The following is a 13,168-nucleotide window of genomic DNA, read 5'->3' as shown; positions in this document are numbered from 1 at the left end:
CGCGTTGGTCGAGATCCAATGACTGTTAGCAGAATATGGAATCGGTGGGTTCAGGAGGGTAATACGGAACGCCGTGCTGGATCCCAACGGCCTCGTATCACTAGCAGTCGAGATTACAGGCATCTTATCCGCATGGCTGTAACAGATCCTGCAGCCACGTCTCAATCCCTGAGTCAACAGATGGGGACGTTTGCAAGACAACAACCGTCTGCACGAACAGTTCGACGACGTTTACAGCAGCATGGACTATCAGCTCGGAGACCATGGCTGCGGTTACCCTTGACTCTGAATCACATCCGGAGCGTCTGCGATGGTGTACTCAACGACGAACCTGGGTGCACGAATCGCAAAACGTCATTTTTTCGGATGAAACCAGGTTCTGTTTACAGCATCATGATGATCGCATCCGTGTTTGGCGACATCGCGGTGGACGCACATTGGACGCGTGTATTAGTCACTGGTACGGGGTGCCATTGGTTCCACGTCTCGGTCACCTCTTGTTCGCATTGACGGCACTTTGAACAGTGGACGTTACATTTCAGATGTGTTACAACCCGTGGCTCTACCCTTCATTCGATCCCTGCGAAACCCTACATTTCAGCAGGATAATGCACGACCGCATGTTGCAGGTCCTGTTCGGGCCTTTCTGGATACAGAAAATGTTCAACTGCTGTTGTGGCCAGCACATTCTCTAGATCTCTCACCAACTGAAAACGTCTGGTCAGTGGTGGCCGAGCAACTGGCTCGTCACAATACGCCAGTCACTACTCTTGATGCACTGTGGTATCGTGTTGAAGTTTCATGGGCACCTGTAGCTGTACACGCCATCCAAGCTTTGTTTGACTCAATGCCCAGGCGTATCAAGGCCGTTATTACGGCCAGAGGTGGTTGTTCTGAGTACTGATGTCTCAGGATCTATGCACCCAAATTGCGTGAAAATGTAATCACAAGTCAGTTCTAGTATAATATATTTGTCCAATGAATACCCGCTAATCATCTGCATTTTTTCTTGGTGTAGCAATTTTAATGGCCGGTAGTGTATAATTTCAATCAAGTAAAAGATGTCCACGGTCATATTTTCGTAAAATTAACAGAAGGACAGGCTTTCAGAAGACGATAAATACAGTTAATATGTATCTAGGGATGGACACAGAAAAAGAAACGGCGCAAGGTAAAGTGAATGAACAATAGTACAATTTTGTGCACGCAGAACATTTCACAATAATGCAACTGTAATAATATTCTCTCTTCATTGCAAGCGAAAGGACAATTACCACCAATTTCTTTCATTCCCTTTCTTTTTTTAGTTTTTGATTAATTTTTTTAATCATATTACACCTGTCGTCGATTAATACCGAATACAACGAAATCGGAAAATCGTCATACGAAAATGTGTGTTGAGTGATAGTGATAAACACTAAAGAGGACAACAGCTGCAAAAGTCAGTGCAGAGCTGAATGTCGCACTTGCGAACCCTGTCAGCAGCAAGACAACACGGAGGGAGCTCCATAAGCTGGGAAATACAGGGCTGGAATTCCAAAACCATTCACCAGCGATGCAAACGCCCTTAATAAGACAACCAGAGCTATAAAATCTGGACTATAGAACAATGGAAGAAAGTCGTTTGGCCAGATGGGGTCTTGTTTTACGTTGTTTCCAACACCGGACCAAACGTGAAACACGACAGGGTTTCGTTGATGATTTGGGCAGCCATATAGTGGTATTACGTTAGGCATCCATGGCGGCTCTGCGAGATAGCATTACTGCCAACGAATATGAGACCATTTTAGATAATCTGCTCCATGCCGTGATAACATGCTTGTTCCTCAGTAGTGATGCCACACATATCAAAAAAGTTTTGCATCACCTAGGTTCAGAGAGTTTCGGGAACCTGTACAGAAAATTGGAATAGATATCAATATAAACATTATTTCCGCCATTGTTATTGCTCATGAAAACCACACGTTAGATGTTGTACCACCATAAGGCGACCTTCAGAGGTGGTGGTCCAGATTACCGTACGCACCTGTACTTCTAATACCCAGTAGCACGTCCTCTTGCGTTGATGCATGCTTGTATTCGTTGTGGCATACTATCCACAAGTTCATCAAGGCACTGTTGGTCCACATTGTCCCACTCCTCACCGGAGATTCGGCATAGATCCCTCAGAGTGGTTGGTGGGTCACGTCGTCCATAAACAGCTCTTTTCTCCCAGAGCGGATTTTCCTCCGTCCCCCCCTCGCCTGAGACCCTGCACCCCATACTTGCCTCTCTCCTTCCCACATCCTTCCCTACCTGGCCCTCTTATGCGAGCCCCCCACTCCCCTCCCCCATCTCTTCCCCTCCCCCCCTTCTTCAGGTCTCCCTCATGTCTGGAAAACATGCTGGCGACTCTAGTCGAGCGCTGTTGTTTTTCTGAAGGAAGTCATTCACAAGATGTGCATGATGAAGGCGCGAGTTGTCGTCCATGAAGACGAGTGCCTCGCCAATATGCTGCCGTTACGGTTGCACTATCGGTCCGAGGATGGCATTCACGTATCGTACAGCAGTTACGGCGCCTCCATGACCACCAGCGGCCTACGTCGACCCCACATAATGCCATCCCAAAACAGCAGGGTACCTCCACCTTGCTACACTCGCTGGACAGTGTGTCTAAGGCGTTCAGCCTGACCGGGTTGCCTACAAACACGTCTAGACGATTGTCTGGTTGAAGGCAGATGCGACACTCATCAGTGAAGAGAACGTGATGCCAATCCTGAGCAGTCCATTCCTCATGTTGTTGGTCCCATTTGTACCGCGATGCATGGCGTCGTGGTTGCAAAGGTGGACTTCGTCTTAGAGGTCGGGAGTGAAGTTGCGCACAGTTTGAATTGTAACACGACGCCCTGTGGCTGCACAGAAAGCATTATTCAACATGATGGCGTTGCTGTCAGGGTTCCTCCGAGCCACAATCCGTAGGTAGCGGTCATCCATTGCAATAGTTGCCCTTAGGAATCCTGAGCGAGGCATTTCATCGACAGATCCTGTCTCTCCGTATCTCTTCCATGTCCGAATAACATTGCTTTGGTTCAATCCGAGACGCCTGAACACTTCCCTTGTTGAGAGCCCTTCCTGGCACAAAGTAACAATGCGGACGCGATCGAAGCGCGAAATTGACCGTCTAGGCATGGTTGAACTACAGACAACACGAGCCGTGTACCTCTTTCCTGGTGGAGTGACTGGAACTGATCGGCTGTCGGACCCCTTCTGTCTAATAGGTGCTGCTCATGCATGGTTGTTTACATCTTCGGGCGGGCTTAGTGACATCTTTGAACAGTCAAAGGGGCTGTGTCTGTGATACCGTACCCACAGTCAACGTCTATCATCAGGAGTTCTGGGAACCGTGGTCATGCAAAACTTTTTTGATGTGTGTATATTCCAAGAAGACAGGGTTATTCTTCATATAGCACGCACTGTCCATAAATGATTTTGTGAGCACCAGGTGCATCTCTCCACAGTCACCAGTTTCAGTATTGCTGAACCATTGTGGTCGGCTTTCAAGAGAAGGATATGTGATCGCTATGCACCTCCACCTTCGTTATCTGAAATTGCCACTATCTATTTTGCGGGAAAAATGTGGGCCACTGTTGAAGGCAACCAAATTAACCTAGCTGTGCCGCACGTCCACTAAACGCCGAAACCCTGTGGGGTAGAACATTGAGTATACATAACGGCTACCACTAGAGAACACTGCTAATTATGGCAGTAAGTCTAGAAGTAAACTAATACCGCGGTACAACAAATATTAGAAAACACGTTATTAGAGATGTGACACTTCCTAACGCTTCTAAATTAAATTTCATTATAATAAGTGACACTTCAGAAGTCTTATGACACTCATTAAATGACGAGTTGTTGTTCGTGGCCCGAATTGAACTGACTGTTCACCAAACAAAGCTTGTGTGTCTGCTCGAGACTCGACTAGGCGTAAAGACACGTAAAATAACGAAGTGTTTACAAGTGTCCGTTTGCAAGGCCCAATTTTCGAACCTGGAAGCAGATGACCATACGTTTAGCACTGCAGCTGGAACCTCAGTGCCCCTGAGACGTAGCCATGAAAGGAATGTGATAAAGTGCAATGCACAAATGTGAAACGCTATGAAATGAAGTTGTGGTGGTGAACAAGCAGAAGGACCCAGTACCTATATTAATTGTTAACTAAGCACGGTTAGATGTCGGATATTAAATACGTTCACGAATGGCGTGGTAATGGAACCTGAAACAACGATTCAGACAATTTTTTCCTGGCAGGGATTCGAACCCGGCACCTTTCGCTATTGTCTTATAGCTACGAACAGACATTAAATACCTATTGTGTCTTCACCACCAGCGAGATATGCACATCTTCGGCTAGAGGTAACACAGCAAATAGTGCTGTGCTGCCTGGGACTCCAACCCAGCGCATATCGTCGTTGTTGTCCCCACATTCAGAGGTTTCAACTATCAAATTCTGTTTCACTAGGAGTTAGGATCACGCAATTCGAAGAGACGTCGTGAGGAAACAACGAAATGATGGGGCGATACCACCTCGAAGTCTTCAAACGCAGAGAAAAATTGGACTCAGAGGTAGAACGCCTGTCCAGTGCCAATATTTTCAAAATCTGAAGGTCACTTAAAATAAGAAATGAGCGCCCTATGACCTTACATGACGACTGCTTCACGAACTACAATAACATTACTAGCGCAAGAAAGCTTAATAGAGACATAGTTCCTGCAAACAGCGACTTTCGCCTCTGACATCCAAAACTAGTCCAACTATGTTCCAGTCAGTAGTGAAGGGACATGTTTAGTATTGGTTCTAAACCACAGCACAGTCCTCTGTTCTTTACTTGGCGTTACTGGAAGTGGCGATGGTATCTTCGTGGCTGTTAAAAACTGGTACCCCCAGGGGGAATCGAACCAACTCCTCAGCCACTCCAAGCTCGACTCAGTCCATATGTGTTAGCAAGAAGTTCTTTGTCGTAATGGGGAACGCAGCACAGTGCTGACTACCACTTGCACTGATGTTGCGGATAACCTACTCACGGTCTAGTAGCCAACGTCACGCATTGCGATATCAAAGCCGTGGTACCAAACCCATCATTTTCCTTTCTTTTTTAAGACATATTCTGTCTGTCTCCTAAGAGCATCAGTCTGACAGAATATCAGAGGCATTTCACTTCATTTTTTAACCAGAAAGTAATCTAAAAACCTGGCAGGAACATGTTTGTGAAAGGGTTCGTGGGTGTTTGTCGTGCTAAGACCAATTTCAGCGTCGTCAGCCAGCAGACGCTTGATGCAGACCGGCGTCTACCCAAGTGATCGTGAAGCATCGGGCGTAGAGGCTATGACCCCAGCGGCCTTTTCTGTGCTAGAATTAGCAAGTAGAACATGAAGTAACGTTGCATATTTCAGCATGCACCGTAGCGGTTTTGTGCGGCATGTTACCATAAGCGTATTGAACTGTGGTCTTATTTTGTTCAAGTTTATACGAGTTTAAGTCAATTATTATACGCAAAGTAACTTATAAATCTTCATTGTAATCAAATAGGAAACTTACAAGAACATAATTTTTCGACATAGTCTTCTTGCGATTCAACGCACTTGGTCCATCGTTGTACAAGCTTCCTGATGCCCTCACAAAAGAAGGTTCTCTGTTGAGCTGCGGGCCAGGAATGCACCGCTTCTTTCACTGCTTCGTCCGAGGCAAATCAACGGCCCCTTAATGCCTGTTTGAGTGGACCCAACAAGCGATAGTCAGAATGGGCAAGATCGCGACTATATGTAGGATAATCGAGTACTTCAAATGTGAGTTTCTGGAGCGTTTCAGTAGTGTGGGCAGCAGTATGCGGACGGGCTTTGTCGTGCAACAACACAACACCTTTTGACACCAATCGTTGGCGTTTGCTTCGAATTGCAGGCTTTAGCCTGGCAGTAAGCAACTCACTGTTTAATGTTGCGCCACATTCCCCATAACGTTCCAAGTATTGGACCTTGTACGTCCCAAAAAACCGTTGTTGTTGTTGTTGTTGCTGTTGTTGTGGTCTTCAGTCCAGAGACTGGTTTGATGCAGCTCTCCATGCTAATCCATCCTGTGGAAGCTTCTTTATCTCCCAGTACCTACTGCAACCTATATCCTTCTGAATCTGTTTAGTGTATTCATCTCTTGGTCTCCCTCTAAGATTTTTACCCTCCACGCTGCCTCCAATACTAAATTGGTGATCCCTTGATGCCTCAGAACATGTCCTACCAAACAATCCTTTCTTCTAGTCAAGTTGTGCCACAAATTTCCCGTCTCCACAATTCTGTTCAATACCTCCTCATTAGCTATGTGATCTACCCATCTAATCTTCAGCATTCTTCCGTAGCACCACATTTCGAAAGCTTCTATTCTCTTCTTGTCCAAGCTATTTATCGTCCACGTTTCACTTCCATACATGGCTACACTCCATACAAATACTTTCAGAAACGACTTCCTGACACTTAAATCTAAACTCGATGTTAACAAATTTCTGTTCTTCACAAACGCTTTTCTTACCATTACCAGTCTACATTTTATATCCTCTCTACTTCGACCAAAATAGCAAAACTCATTTACTACTTTAAGCGTCTCATTTCCTAATCTAATTCCTGCAGCATCGCCCGATTTAATTCGACTACATTCCATTATCCTCGTTTTGCTTTTGTTGATGTTCATCTTATATCCTCCTTTCAAGACACTGTCCGTTCCGTTCAGCTGCTCTTCCAGGTCCTTTGCTGTCTCTGAGAGAATTACAATGTCATGGGCGAACCTCAAAGTTTTTATTTCTTCTCCATGGGTTTTAATTCTTACTCCGAATTTTTCTTTTGTTTCCTTCACTACTTGCTCAATATACAGACTGAATAACATTGGGGATAGGCTACAACACTGTCTCACTCCCTTCCCAAGCACTGCTTCCCTTTCATTCCCCTCGACTCTTATAACAGCCATCTGGTTTCTGTACAAATTGTAAATAGCATTTCGCTCCCTGTATTTTATCCCTTCCACCTTCACAATATGAAAGAGAGTGTTCCAATCAACATTGTCAAAAGCTGTCTCTAAGTCTACAACTGCTAGAAACGTAGGCTTGCCTTTCCTTAATCTATTCTCTAAGATAAATCCTAGGGTCAGTGTTGCCTCACGTGTTCCAACATTTCTACGGAATCCAAACTGATCTTCCCTGAGATCGACTTCAACCAGTTTTTCCGTTCGTCTGTAAAGAATTCGAGTTAGTACTCTGCAGCCGTAGCTTATTAAACCGATAGTTCGGTAATTTTCTCATCTGTCAGCACCTGCTCTCTTCGGGATTGGAATTATTATATTCTTCTTGAAGTCTGAGAGTATTTCGCATGTCTGATACATTTTTCTCACCAGATGGTAGAGTTTTGTCAGGGCTGGCTCTCCCAAGGCTATCAGTAGTTCTAATGGAATGTTGTCTACTCCCAGGGCCTTGTTTCGACTCAGGTCTTTCAGTGCTCTGTCAAACTCTTCACGCAGTATCATATCTCCCATTTCATCTTCATCTACATTCTCTTTCATTTCTATAATATTGTCCTCAAGAACATCGCCCTTGTATAGACCCTCTACATACTCCTTCCACCTTACTGCTTTCCCTTATTTGCTTGGAACTGGGTTTCCATATGAGCTCTTGATATTCATGCAAGTGGCTCTCTTTTCTTCAAAGGTCTCTTTAATTTTCCTTACCCCTAGTGATACATGCTTCTACATCCTTACATTTGTCCTCTAGCCAACCCTGCTTAGCCATTTTGCACTCCTGTCGATCTCATTTTTGAGACGTTTGTATTCCTTTTTGCCTTCTTCATTTACTGCATTTTTGTATTTTCTCCTTTCATCAATTAAATTCAGTATCTCTTCTGTTACCCAAGGATTTCTATTAGCCCTCGTCTTTTTACCTAATTGATCCCCTGCTGCCTTCACTATTTCATCTCTCAAAGCTACCCATTCTTCTTCTACTGTATTTCTTTCCCTCATTCTTGTCAATCTTTCCCTGATGCTCTCCCTGAAACTCTATACAACCTCTGGTTCTTTCAATTTATCCAGATCCCATCTCCTTAAATTCCCACCTTTTTGCAGTTTATTCAGTTTTAATCTACAGTTCATAACCAATTGATTGTGGTCAGAGTCCACATCTCGCCCTGGAAATGTCTTACAATTTAAAACCTGGTTCCTAAATCTCTGTCTTACCACTGTATAATCTACCTGACACTTTCCGTATCTCCAGGTTTCGTCCGTGTAAACGACCTTCTTTTATGATTCTTGAACCAAGTGTTAGCTATGATTAAGTTATGTTCTGTGCAAAATTCTACCAGGCGGCTTCTTCTTTCAGTCCTTAACCACATTCCATATTCACCTACTATCGAATTCCAGTCACCCATGACTATTAAATTTTTGTCTCCCTTCACTGTCTGAATAATTTCTTTCATCTAATCAGACATTTCATCAGTCTCTTCGTCAGCTGCGGAGCTAGTTGGCATATAAACTTGTACTACTGTGGTAGGCATGGGCTTCGTATCTGTCTTGGCCACAATAATGCGTTCACTATGCTGTATGTAGTAGCTTACCCGCATTCCTACTTTTTTATTCATTACAAAACCTGCTCCTGCATTACCCCTATTTGATTTTGTATTTATAACCCTGTACTCACCTGACCAGAAGTCTTGGTCATCCTGCCACCGAACTTCACTAATTCCCACTATATCTAACTTTAACCTATCCATTTCCCTTTTTAAATTTTTTAACCTACCTGCCCGATTAAGGGATCTGACATTCCACGCTCCGATCCGTAGAACGCCAGTTTTATTTTTCCTGATAACGACGTCCTCTTGAGTAGTCCCCGCCCGGAGATCCGAATGGGGACTATTCTACCTCCGGAATATTTTGCCCAAGAAGACGCCATCATCATTTAACCGTACAGTAAAGCTGCATGCCCTCGGGAAAAATTACGGCTGTAGTTTCCCCTTGCTTTCAGCCGTTCGCAGTACCAGCACAGAAAGGACGTTTTCGTTAATGTTGCAAGGCCAGATCAGTCAATCATCCAGACTGTTGCCCCTGCAACTACTGAAAAGGCTGCTGCCCCTCTTCAGGAACCACACGTTTGTCTGGCCTCTCAACAGATACCCCTCCATTGTGGTTGCACCTACGCTACGCTGAGGCACGCAACGGCAAGGTCTTTGGTTCATGGGGTGGAAGGGGGGGGGGCAAAAAACCGTAAGCATCAGTTATCCTGCTGACGGTTGGGTCTTGGACTTTCTCTTGCACGACGAATTTTGATGTTTCCATTCCATACTCTGCCGTTTACTCCCTGGTTCGTAATGATTGATCCATGTTTCGTCACCAGTAATGATCCTGCCTCAGAAGTTGTCCCCTTCGTTACCATAGCGATACAAATGTTTTTTTGCAAGCCGGCCGTTGTGGCCGAGCGGTTCTAGGCGCTTCAGTCTGGAACTGTGCTGCTGCTACGGTCGCAGGTTCGAATGCTGCATCGGGCATGGATGTGTGTGCTGTCCTTAGGTTAGTTAGGTTTAAGTAGTTCTAAGTTCTAGGGGACTGATGACCTCAGTGCTTAGCGCTTACAGCAATTTGAACCATTTTTGTTTTCTGCAGATGCCCAAGCGCGTTTCTTTATGCAACTGTATAAGTTGTCTTGGGACCCCTCTTTCTTAAACTTTATGAAACGTACATCTGCTGTGGATGATTTTAGCTGGCAGAACCGTGACTAATTTGCAGACTATGTACCACTTCGTCAATAGTTAGTCGTATTTCTAAGAGAATCATTTCACATGAATGCTCAATGGTTTCTTCATTTGTGGTGGTAAACGGTCGTCCGGCTCCTTCATCGTGCGTAGCACTTGTGCGACTATTTCGGAAGTTTTCAATCCATTCGTTGACACTCCGTTGTGGAAAAACACCGTTCCCATACTGTACCGAAAGTCTTCGATGAATTTCGGCCCCTGATACGCCTTCCGACCACAAAATATAGATCGCTGAACGTTGCCCTTCTTTGGTGCAAATAGGCAGCGGAGCAGCCATGATTAACAGCACGGCAACGATAACGAAGAAAGCTTTCACGACCGGATGTTTTAGCTGCCGAGAATTCTTTCGGGTTAAATGGCTGTGCTCCATAGAAATCTTCTATCCCTGACGTTTCGTCCAAAGCTACGTTGGACATCTTCGGAGGCGCTCCTGGTTGTGCCGAGTCTTCCCGACAAGCAGCGGTGTGTTTCGGATATCCACACTGCAACTACGTGATTCCCATTCAACCGATTCCAGACCGCGGAGTAGCTTGCCTCTGTTCGTTATTTGACACTAAAATGAAGAAATTTTCAGGGCATAATATCAGTGTTGGGCAACGGCCTTGCCGCAGTGGCTACACCGGTTCCCATCAGATCACCGAAGTTAAGCGCTGTCGGGCGTGGTCGGCACTTGGATGGGTGACCATCCAGCTGCCATGCGCTGTTGCCATGTTTCGGGGTGCACTCAGCCTCGTGACGTCAACTGAGGAGCTACTCGACCGAATAGTAGCGGCTTCGGTGAAAGAAAACCATGATAACGACCGGGAGAGCGGTATGCTGATCACACGCCCCTCCTATACGTATCCTCAGCTGACAGGCCGGGCGGATGGGCCACTTGTGGCCTGAAGACGAAGTGCTATATCTTCCCTATCGAGTCCTGTCTCTTCTTCCATTACGTCGTCAGACAAGTCCCACCCCTCATAGAGACCTTCAATGTACTGTTTCACCTATCTGCCCTCTCCTCTGCATCTAGCAGTGGTACTCCATTGCACTCTTATTGTTACCACCCGCACTTTTAATTTCACCATAGGTTGCTCTGACTCTTCTTTATGCCGGCCGGAGTGGCCGAGCGTTTCTAGGCGCTACATTCTGGAACCGCGCGACCGCTACGGTCGCAGGTTCGAATCCTGCCTTGGGCATGGATGTGTGCGATGTCCTTAGGTTAGTTAGGTTTAAGTAGTTCTAAGTTCTAGGGGACTGATGACCTCAGAAGTTAAGTCCCATAGTGCTCAGAGCCATTTGAACTCTTCTTTATGCTGATTGAGTTGTTCCGACAGTTATTTCTTTCTCGATTTCTTCACATTTCGCCTTAGTATCCCAGCACTTCCTATTTATTTGACTCCTAAGTGGCCTGTATCTCTGTATTCCTGAATTTCCCTGAACATTTCTGCACGTCCTTTGTGCAGCTAAACCATTCCTTCTCAAATGGTTCAAATGGCTCTGAGCACTATGGGACTTAACATCTGTGGTCATCAGTCCCCTAGAACTTAGAACTACTTAAACCTAACTAACCTAAGGACATCACACACATCCATGCCCGAGGCAGGATTCGAACCTGCGACCGTAGCAGTCCCGCGGTTCCGGACTGAGCGCCTAGAACCGCTACACCACCGCGGCTGGCATTCTTTCTCTTATTCATGGTTTCCTCATAGTTAGCTTCCTAGTACGTATGTTTTTCTTTCTAGGATCTGTAATGTCTCTTTTCAGAGATGGCTATTGCCCATTAACTGAAATGCCTACTGAGCATTATCGCGGTATCAGTAGCCTGAGAGAACTTCAAGCGTATCTCCTGCTTCCTCAGCGCATGTCTGCTCCTGGGTATGCCAGCAAATAACCATGGACTACTGCTGAGCTTATCACTATGATCCCGAATAGAAGAAGGGGAGGGGGAGGGGGGGAGGTGTTATTCGGTACAGGGAACCAAACAGCGAGTTCATCAGTCCCTTCAGATTAGGATGAGGAAGGAACCATAGAGGCATTTACCTGAAACGATTTAGGGAAATCGCGAAAACTTAAATCACAATGGCCGGCCGCGGGTTTTAACCGTCGTTCTTGCGAATGCGAGTCCAGTGTGCTAATGAGAGCGCCACCTCGCTCGGTGTGTTTGGGGACTGATGACGTCTGCTCAAACGAGGCAAACTGCCACAGGAGCATACTAGCGAAATCTCCCAAAGAGCTTACAGAATGTTGTCAAAACACAGCGTCGCGGGCAGCTGCCCGAGAGGACACAGTCACACATGTGGCTTCATTGTGGTACAATGTTTTTTCCCATTACAACCGTAAACGAAATATGCCACTTGGTTTTCACGCATTTACTAATTAGTGACGAGGTCGACAAATATCTGTTAACAAGAAGAGAGTGCCTACTCGTCATCACCGATTTCGCCCAAATTTGTGGCATGGCCGTAAATGAATGTGACAGAATTAGGATCTCCAGATGGCCAAGAGTTAAGAGAAAATACACTCCTGGAAATTGAAATAAGAACACCGTGAATTCATTGTCCCAGGAAGGGGAAACTTTATTGACACATTCCTGGGGTCAGATACATCACATGATCACACTGACAGAACCACAGGCACATAGACACAGGCAACAGAGCATGCACAATGTCGGCACTAGTACAGTGTATATCCACCTTTCGCAGCAATGCAGGCTGCTATTCTCCCATGGAGACGATCGTAGAGATGCTGGATGTAGTCCTGTGGAACGGCTTGCCATGCCATTTCCACCTGGCGCCTCAGTTGGACCAGCGTTCGTGCTGGACGTGCAGACCGCGTGAGACGACGCTTCATCCAGTCCCAAACATGCTCAATGGGGGACAGATCCGGAGATCTTGCTGGCCAGGGTAGTTGACTTACACCTTCTAGAGCAAGTTGGGTGGCACGGGATACATGCGGACGTGCATTGTCCTGTTGGAACAGCAAGTTCCCTTGCCGGTCTAGGAATGGTAGAACGATGGGTTCGATGACGGTTTGGATGTACCGTGCACTATTCAGTGTGCCCTCGACGATCACCAGTGGTGTACGGCCAGTGTAGGAGATCGCTCCCCACACCATGATGCCGGGTGTTGGCCCTGTGTGCCTCGGTCGTATGCAGTCCTGATTGTGGCGCTGACCTGCACGGCGCCAAACACGCATACGACCATCATTGGCACCAAGGCAGAAGCGACTCTCATCGCTGAAGACGACACGTCTCCATTCGTCCCTCCATTCACGCCTGTCGCGACACCACTGGAGGCGGGCTGCACGATGTTGGGGCGTGAGCGGAAGACGGCCTAACGGTGTGCGGGACCGTAGCCCAGCTTCATGGAGACGGTTG

General features: G+C 46.2%; 1 pseudogene; it reads left to right on the top strand.

Annotated features, from left to right (window-relative positions):
* The first annotated feature begins 10,402 nt into the window (after nucleotides 1-10,402).
* Nucleotides 10,403-10,519, top strand: LOC126425346 (5S ribosomal RNA; annotated as a pseudogene).
* Nucleotides 10,520-13,168: the final 2,649 nt, after the last annotated feature.

Source organism: Schistocerca serialis, chromosome 10 (assembly GCF_023864345.2).
Source record: "Schistocerca serialis cubense isolate TAMUIC-IGC-003099 chromosome 10, iqSchSeri2.2, whole genome shotgun sequence".
Lineage (NCBI taxonomy): Eukaryota > Metazoa > Arthropoda > Insecta > Orthoptera > Acrididae > Schistocerca > Schistocerca serialis.
The sequence above is the reverse complement of the archived record's forward strand: the minus strand, read 5'-3'. Positions and strand labels throughout refer to the sequence as shown.